The sequence below is a fragment of the Crinia signifera genome, chromosome 4 (assembly GCF_055691185.1).
Source record: "Crinia signifera chromosome 4, ASM5569118v1, whole genome shotgun sequence".
Classification (NCBI taxonomy): Eukaryota; Metazoa; Chordata; class Amphibia; order Anura; family Myobatrachidae; genus Crinia; species Crinia signifera.
This window is the reverse complement of record NC_139220.1, coordinates 306,905,352-306,915,519: the sequence shown is the minus strand read 5'-3', so window position 1 is coordinate 306,915,519 and position 10,168 is coordinate 306,905,352.

Here is a 10,168-nt window from a genome sequence, read left to right as displayed (position 1 = left end):
GACACTGCTTCCTGTAATGTTATTTATTGCTGAATGTATTTGTGAGTCTGTCTTATGAAAGGTTCATAATGAACATTAACTAATCCTTAGTTATCAGCCCTTCAAAATAATTTATTTATTAACAGTTTCTTATACCCCTTTTACACCGCCGAAAAATCCGGGTCAGCGGCGGGTCAGACCCGGATCTTCGGCGCTGTAAATCCCTAACGCTGTGTCCCTTTACACGGGACTTCTACCCAGCTCCTGACCTGGGTAGAACACGGCTGGGACCTGGGTAGAGGGCGGTGTAAATGGGAACGCCGGGTTTGATGACCCGGCTCCCATTTACATGAATGGGGAATGTCCAACCTGCGGACCGCAGCGTCCGCAGGTTGGACAGATTGTCAGTCTGAAACTGACAGCCGGCGCTGCTGTCTGCTATACTCTGCAGACAGCAGCGGCGGCGGGGGAGGGAGGTGAACGGATGCCTGTGTGCGGCATCCATTCACCTCCTGTCCAATGGCGGGGGTGCGCGCGGGGACTGGGGGCAGCCTAGCAGCTTACCTTAGTGCTGGGCTGCCCCCAGCAGCGTTCCGGGTACGGCGGCGTCGATCGGCGCTTGAAGATGACATCGCGCTGTCATCTTCAAGCGACGGGAAGGGGCGGGAGGGGGGTGTGGGCGTTTAAGCTTGTCCGATGTAAATGCCCCTAAATCCCGGGTGCGATCCGGCGTTTTGGTCTAAAAGAGGTATTATATAGCGCAGCATATTCCATTGCGCTTTACAAAGGAGACAGTGATACAACAAACAGGGTATTTACAGAGAGTCAAAAGGTAGGAGGGCCCTGCTCGCAACTTACAATCTATAGGGAAATAGGTATTGATACATAAGTATACATACTGTATTCTTTATTGCATTGATTCCACCAGAATGCAAGGTTCTGTGACTGGTTCTGGAATTTGATAAGCTTGCCTGAAGAGATGTGTTTTTAGGGAACGCTTAAAGGTTTGGAGACTGGGGGAGAGTCTTATTGTGCTTGGGAGGGCATTCCGCAGAGTGGGTGCAGCCCGAAGAAAGTTCTGCAGTCTGGAATGGGAGCGAGTAATGAGTTTGGATGAGAGACGCAGATCTTGGGAGGAGCGTAGAGGTCGTGTTGGAAGATATTTTGAGATAAGAGTAGATATGTATGTTGGTGTAGTATGGTTTATGGCTTTGTGTGTAAGTAAAAGAATTTTGTATTGAGTACGGTAGAATACAGGTAAACAATGAAGTGACTGACAGAGTAGCTTTGCAGACGATGAACATCTGGCTAGGAAGATTAGCCTCGCAGCTGCATTCATGATGGACTGTAATGGTGAGAGTCTGTATTGGGGAAGGCCAATAAGGAGACTATTGCAATAATCAATGCGTGAGATAATGAGAGCATGGATTAGAGTTTTTGCAGTGTCTTGTGTAAGATATGGGCGGATTTTAAATATATTTTTTAGGTGCATGTGGCATGATTTTGAGACAGATTGAATGTGGGGTATAAAGGAAAGTTCAGAGTCAAGGATAACACCAAGGCAACGAGCTTGAGAGGTAGGATTGATTGTCACATTCTCAACGGCAATAGAGATATCAGGTTGGTAACTACTATTAATTGGCGGAAATATAATTAATTCTGTTTTTGAGATATTAAGTTTGAGATGACATCCAGGATGAAACAGCAGAAAGGCATTCAGAGACACGGCTCAATACAGATGGGGACAGGTCTGGGGAGGATAGGTAGAGCTGAGTATCATCCGCATACAGATGATACTGAAGTCCAAAATAGCATATTAGTAATGCAACAACATAACAGTAATGTCAGCATTGGCGGCTGTGTGCACCCACACTGTGCAACACTGAAACTTCTAAATCTGACACCTAGTGGCCCTGGTGTGCAAAACACTAGAATCCCCCCATAGGGAGATGAGCAGCACTAGCCTATGAATATATAGGAGATAGATGGACAGAAACAATTTTATTTACTACTTAAATCCCAACTGTATTTCACTTAAAGTATTATTAGTTTCCAAAATATTGCAGCAGTGACTCACCTAAAATATATGAGCATTGCTTTGCATTATTGGATATAATATCGCACAGGTGAATTAATATCCAAACTTATGTTTCATCCTAAAAATTAAAAATGATAATACAACTCAAGCGTTGAACTTTTAACCCAAGTTCAACTCTCAAAACTATCAACACAATAATAAATTAAAAAAATATGAAAATACATCACAGCGCTCAGTTCTTGTTTCATAGAATACTGGACATATAAATAATTATTTCCACAAAATTTAAAAAGGTCTGTGTGTTCTCTAAGGAATAAGAATAATAAGCATAACAAAGTCATTTTTTTCTTTTAAAAGGTCAATAAGTAGTCTTAAAACAAAAAACCATAGACCTTAAAAAATGATAAAGTCAATAAAATATCCAAAAAAGTTAATTGGAAAAACACTTGTTTTAAGCAAGCCGTGCTAGAACCCAGCATAGTGCTGACTACTATAATCCGGGTGGCACAGCAGGGAGGAGAATACAGGTAGCTGCAGTGGTATTGCAGTCCCTGGGAAGCAGACAACATCCCCATAAAGACCCCACCACACATTGGACTCTGCCTTGCTGGTACTGTCCACCATTGGACTTATTCCCAAGTCTCATTGGAGACCCCACCATTTATTTGGACTCCGTCTTGCTGGTACTACCCACTATTGGACTTGATTCCCAGTCCTGTCCTCATTGGGAACCACCAGGAAACCATCCCTCCATAGGGACCGTGGACTCATTTCCAACTGTCCGATACGGTCACCCACAGAGAGGACCCCCCAACAATTCCCTCCCTCCCCAGCCCTGGGAGGCATCCCCGGCCCCACGGGCTCATCATCAGGCTGCACCTACACTGTACAGGAGCCTAACAAGTACACCTTATGACCGAAAACATCCATCAGTGACAACTTCGTTTGGAAACACCTCCAGTGGCCACGGAACATTTCACATCACTCCAGGCCACCAACTAGAGAGGATCCAATAACACTGACCGTGCGGTCCAGTACCACTTATACCATCCTCACCAGCCCATTGGGGCCCTATCGACCAAATCCCTCATTTTTGAAATTTGGAACATTTCCCTGTCACCAGGATTGGTAACTATACCGGATATCCAATATTGAAACCATGTATACATTAACATGAAATCCAGCAGGCAGAGTGTATTTTATATATTTTATTTTATTTTCATTGTTACATTTTTATAGTGTATGTACATGCCAATTCTTGCTCATTTATCTCATATATGGACAGATTGTCCAATTTAATAAAACTATTTGTACAGATCATCCAATCTTTTAATTAATTGTACCACAATATATTCCACCTAGCGCTGCCACAGAACTTCGTTCTGACACCCTATTTTTTCTTGTTTTTAATCGGGCCTAACTAACCCGCCAGTGCAGCTGCCTTGCTCATTGCAGCGCCCCTCGGTGGACACTCCCACACAGTGCCCAACCACCCCCTTGTTTTTAACATCCCCATAAAATAACATTGGTCCTGCTGATGAGAGACCTCCTGAGAATGGGTGAGAATATCTCCTTTTCTTCTTACCTATCCGGACCCTACATGGTTCTCGCTATATATTTGTCAGGGGGTCTGGTAATATAGACAGAGTGCTCCAAATGTTCATTTGGCCCTGTATATTTTTTTGCATGGCTTGCTTAAAACAAGCATTTTTGCCAATTGACTTTTTTTGGGAATATTTTATTGACTGTTTATATGTTTTTTATGGTTTATGTTTTTAAACTTTTTTTATGTTTTCTGATAAAATTAAATACTTCTTATTGACTTTTTGAAAGAAAAGAGTACTTTGTTCTGTGGATTCTTCTTATTATTTAGAGAACACGCAGACTTTTTGAAATTTTGTGGAAATAATTTTTATATGTCCAGTATTCTCTGAAACAAGAACTGTGGTGTATTTTCCAATTTTTTTTTAATTTATATTTATATAATTTATATTTCATCCTGTTCTTATTCACTGGCTTAAAGAGACAGCATCACACGTAAGATTATCAATTTCTGAGCACCTGGAGAACAGGCTGAGAAATTCTGACATACTGTATATCAGTGGTTCCCAAACCTTTTTGAACCACGGCGCCCTAGAATATCAGAAAATTTCACAGCACCCCTAGGTCAAAAGTTTCTTGTTGATAAATTTTGAAAAGATATCACATTAAGTAAATTGTGTTTATATGTCATCCTTAGGATCAATTATGTAGTGAGGAACCAGATTTGCTTTTGTTTGCCCATGTATTCAATGAATGGCAGCCACCAACTCTTGTTTTGCCTATTGCTTTGCCCATAAATATTATGCATTTCTCCTAGACCACCAATCCAAGGCACCCCTGCAAGTGGCCCAAGGCACCCCAGGGTGCCTAGGCACACCGTTTGGGAACCATTGCTGTATAGGATGGACTGGTACGGCTGGAGCAACAGTAACATAGAATGTACCTTTTATACACTACATAGAAGAAAGTCATTGGACACCACATGTCAACGGAAACCATGTGTTTATTTACAATCAATATGGGGTAGGTCCACCTTTTGCAGAAATAACAGCAGCTACTCATCGTGGTAAACTTTCCACAAGTTCGTGTAGCACACATAGTGGGATATTGTGCCATTCCTCCTGCAGTACAGTCACCAACTGTGGTAGTGTAGAAGGGTGAGGCGATCGCGACCGCAACCTGCGCTCAAGTTCGTCCCACAGATGTTCTATGGGGTTCAAATCAGGGCTTTGCACAGGCCATGCTAGTCAGGCAACGCAATTTTCGTCATACCACTCCATTGTAACCCCCGAAACATGACATGACGCATTGTCGTCCTGGAACACACAATCATCATTCCCATAGAAACGCCACAATGCAGGTAACATGGAGTTATCCAGAATATCTCGGTAGGTCGCCGATGTCATGTTCCCATGCACCTGTACGAGTGGGCCCATGCCATGCCAGCAGCAACAACCCCAGAACATGATGCCTTCACCTCCAAATTTTACTATTGGCACTACACATTTGGGTAACAGGCAATTGCCATACCCACACTCTCCCATCTGATCGAAACAATGTGAAGCGTGATTCATCGCTCCATAGAACTTGTTTCCATTGCTCCACCGTCCAGTTTTTCCGCTCCTTACACCAACAAAGTCTCTGTCGTGTATTGGTTTTTGTGATCAGAGGCTTGTGCGCCGCAACTCGACCATGATAACCGAGTGCGTTTCCTGTTCGTCATTTTATCAGCAAATTATCTGCTACGACGCTTGCTTCCATATTTATACATGTAGGAAGAGTCCATATTCACTTTGTCAGGAAGATTCCATTATTTCAGAGTTATACCAGGGTGTCCAGTGACTTTCTTCCACATAGTGTATTAGAATTAAAATGACTCTTTGGTAAGTGGTTCTTTCAGTTCTTTGCCTTCTTATAAAACATCTTTGTCTCATTACTTTTGGACAGATAATGTTCTATTTAGTTTCAAAATATCGAAGTTATTAAAGATACATTTATTTTAATTATATATAATTGTATGTGGACATTAAATCAGGGCCCCAATTAATTTTGTTTCACCTCATTTGGTGTCTGATGTTTAGGAGTTTATAGAGTTCTTCTGTCTACCTAAAGTTTCACTGAAATCCTCATTCCATTCTATATTAGGATAACATTGTTCCCTGGTTGCTTTATTTACTTTTTGTGCACTTTTGTTTAGTATCTTCAGTACAGATCCATCTAATTCTCAAATATTGACCTTAAGAGATATTTGCAAACCAATGTTAATAATGACAGCTTGATTAGTTAAGCATTTCATTACATTGTTCCTCCTTTTTATTTCTCATAGTTAAAATTTTGTATTCTCTTTTTGGATGTTAATATCCAAGAAAGTAATATGTATCGTTTGTAACTCAAAATTATTTGGATTAACATATGTAAGAAAATGTGATAATGAGTTATAGTCTCCAACTCAAATAATGAAAAGATCATCATCTACCTGCAGTAAAGAACCAAGGTTGCCCCAAAAAGACTCCCTTATATATACTGGTTTTTAAAAAGTGCCATAAGCAAATTTTTTAATCTTGCGGCAAACTATAGTGCTCATGGCGGTCCCTGTACTTGTAATAATATGTATGTGTCAGACAGAACATTATTATGACAAAGAATAAATTCTAAGTAATTCAATATAAATTTGCCATTTATTTCTACTGGTCCAGCATCAGAATTTAAGAAGAGGCCTAGAGCTGCCACTCTATCTTCATGGGGGACATTAGTATAAAGTAACATTACCTGTTAATAGAATATATATTTTCCTTTCAGTGTACAAAAGTAAGTTGTGTCTCTGATGTGAGACCTGAGGGAAATATCACAGGGAAATATGAAGGATAAACATCAACAAATTCTGATATATTAGTGGTAATGGAACCTACACTAGGAATTATTGGGTGACCTGTATGGGTTAAAGTCAGCCAGAACAGGGCAGAACTGCGTTCCATAAGTTCCATTTTGGAGGCGGAATGGTTCCACCTCCGTTCGCTCACCTTGCCCCGCTCCATCTCACGAGTCCCCAGCCATTCAGCTGCTAACCACTGTATGCCTGTTGCCTGCCTGTGTTGTGCAGATGGTAGCGGCTAATTCCCCTTCATTGGAGGGCCATCTGATACCAGCACTGGGTAAGTTTTGGGGGAAGATACAAAGGCAGCGCATCAGGAGCATTGGCCACTCCTCCACCAGTTTGTGTGCAGAGACAATAACCGACAGCTCCCCTCCCTGTGGGCTTCCATTGTATTCCACATCTCTGTGCTGTCTGTTGGAGATGCTCCAATGTCCTAATCGCCTTCAGCCAGCTGCAGCCCTATCCCTCACATAGGGAGCAGGGGAATGGGCAGTCTGCTGCACTCTGTGTGGATGAGATGTGGCAATGGGCACTAAATGGGTCAGCTGGTCCCTGCACCCCCCTTCTACATCATCCCCTCTGCAACATTGCCCCCTGCTGCCTCTTCAGCCCTGAGGCATTGACACCCCAGAGAGCATGTAATAATGTAATAGCTGGTAATAATGCCAGCATTATGTGACGTAGCACCAGGCTGCAGAAGCGTTGACCCTAGCCATACTGTGGCACCAGCACTGACTCCATCCCTGCTTCCTGATGATGATGATAATTGCAGTGGCAATTTTAACTGTTTGCAGTCTAGAAATGACCCTGCTTGTGACTAGCAAGCTAATTGGAACTCACGGCCTGGCAACCAATCAGGAGCCACTGCTACTTGATTGGCTGCTGGGTGGCAAGCTCTGATTGGCTCACTATTCATGAGCCAGTGCATCATTTGAAATAGCCATGCTGCGGATGGACCTGCTCTGAGACATGAGGGTTTCCCACCGCTCTGCCTGGCTGTCTCCTTTACCACACAGTGCAATGCACATAGTAACTTACCCTGGAACCGTGCATGTAACCCCTGGCACCATGCATGTAATCACTGGCACTGAGCATGTAACCCCTGGCACTGAGCATGTAGCCCCTGGCGCTGAGCATGTAATCCCTGGCACTGAGCATGTAGCCCCTGGCACTGAGCATGTAATCCCTGGAAAAGAGCATGTAACCCCTGGCACTGTGCATGAAACTGCTGGCAAAGAGAATGAATCCCCTGCATGCACTGTTCCATTTTTTTAGGCGTTGGGTTGCTTTGCACTGTGGGGCATAATTTGAATCAGGCGTGGTATTTTGTGGCCTGCATTTCTCTTTTCATGGGTGTGTGGGATAGGCCATACATTTAAAGCTTGCAGGGGGTACCAACAACCCTAGCACCCACCCTGGCTGTGACATATGGGGGTGGGGGGAGACAGGCGGGGGAAGCAAGTTCCACCACCTCACCAGGGCCACTTTAATCACTGGTGACCAGTTAGTGAAATTAAGGTAAATGACAAAATGTGAGGATAACAGGGCCTGCAGTGTACAAATAGAAGAACATTTCCTTTTATTTCATCTGCTAAGTGGAGCATCATCCAATAAAACCTTAAATTCACCCTAAAATGTAGAAGTTGGGTTAGGGGGAAACATTGTTCAGCAATCAGTTATCTTTCGGTCTCAGATAGAATATGTCATTTATTATGAATGGCAGAACCTCCCTTATGAGCGGCATTTATAATGGTGGAATCATCCATCATTAGGATTATCACAGCCTCCACTCTTTGGCATGTAAATTATCCTTGCAGCATTCCCACCCAATGTTGTTATTGTATTTATTATCCCCATGGTTACTGCATAGGAGGCTTTGTGGCCTGTTGTGTGGCCAAATACAAAGCATTATCTTAGTGAGGGAAACAGTTGTGTAATCCTATATGAATATCTAATGTGTGAGGTTTATTAGCACATTTTATAGCAAGCATCTAAAACTTTGGGCACCTTGGTGGGTGTTTGACTTCCAAACAACACCCCAAACAGATAAACCGCTTCACTCAGCTACAAATCCAATTGTTTCATCCTATTTATACTAACCCTGGGCCTGATTCAGATCTGATAGCTGCTGGGTGAATTTGCGAAATATCATCAATCGCCGATCAGCTGCAAATCCATTCGCACCTCACCATCCAATGATTTTCCCTATGTTTCCAAGTGGGAGTAATTCTGACTCTTCCACAACTGTGTGACAGAATCAGGCTGATCAAGCTGCTGACCTCATTGACCTTCCCTGAAAATACCTGGGCATGCTGCACATACATCTTATGTGCAGCCGGCATTGAGCTTGTCTGGGGTAGCGGGGACCAGAGACCGGAGGGCAGGGTCCAGTCCGGTCCATGTGTGATGCAGAGGGGGTAGTCAGCTAGCAGCAGGAGAGGTGGTGGGGTGCAGGGTCCAGTCCAGCTGGAGGGGTAGTGGGCTAGCGGCAGCAGGACTGGAGACTATGTAGCGGCAGCTGCAGGCGGGGAGCACAGAGCGCATGGCGCATAACAGAGTCCGGGTAGAGGCTAGTGGGAGAACATTCTATTCAAAAGACTGGGCGGCCGCTGATTGGCCGAGAGCTCAGCCAATCAGCGACCGCCCTGCCCGCTCCGGAATTTTGAATAGGATGTTTCCCCGCTCGCAGTTACCCGGACTCTGTTATGCGCCGTGCGCTCCGTGTTCCCCGCCTGCCGCTACCTAGTCTCCAGTCCTTCTGCCGCTAGCCCACTACCCCTCCTGCAGCTGGACCAGACCCCGCTCCCCGCCACCTCTCCTGCCGCTAGATGACTACCCCCTCTGCATCACACATGGACCGAACTGGACCCTGCTCTCCGGTCTCTGGTCCCCGCTCCCCCAGGTGGACCCTGACGCCCCCCCCCCCACCCCGCCTGCAAGCTCCCCCCAGACCCTGCTCTCCCACAGCTCGCCCAAGTGCCAAATCATATCAGGAGCTGCCGGGGGAGCTCAGGGGAAGTCAGGGCCGACATTAGGCTGACTTGTCCTTAGGACAAGTCGGTGTAGTGTATGGGGGCCTTAACAATACTAACCTGCGCATTGGTGTGATTGTGGGTGATCCATCCCCACCTACAGGGGCAATTTAAAACAGCGATATAGGAGTAGACTACTCACAGTTATACTAATAATTGGAGTGACTTTGGGTAATTTATCCCCGAATATAGAGGCGGTTCAACAAAGTGCCCTTGAGTAGATTATCTACAGCCATACTAACAAACATCAAGCCTCTGCTATTTCCAAAGCCCATGTGGGTGTATATTGTGGGCTAATCAGCTAATGTATTTGGTCTTTTATGTTATAGGTTAGGAATTAGATTTGTAACTGTGATATCATGTGTTATTAATCATTTCTGTGCACAAAGCTTATAAAATTGTCTCACCGGCCGGTGGCATTGTGATATAAATTATCTTGTTTAATAAAACATTTTCTATTTTTGGATAGTTAGCCCATTAGCGCTGTTTACTTTTTAGTCTATGTATGTTATTATTAGCATTGAATCATTTTGGAGTTCTTGCTGATATGTGGAACAGTTCTTCCTGAGGACTCTATGTCCGGACAATAGGGACTCCTAAACAAAAGGTCCCTTTGGTGACATAACAGGAGGCCAGAGGCTTATTAGAATACAAGGTGTTATCCTGCCAGGGTGTAATTAGCATTTCCCATTGTAGTAAGTC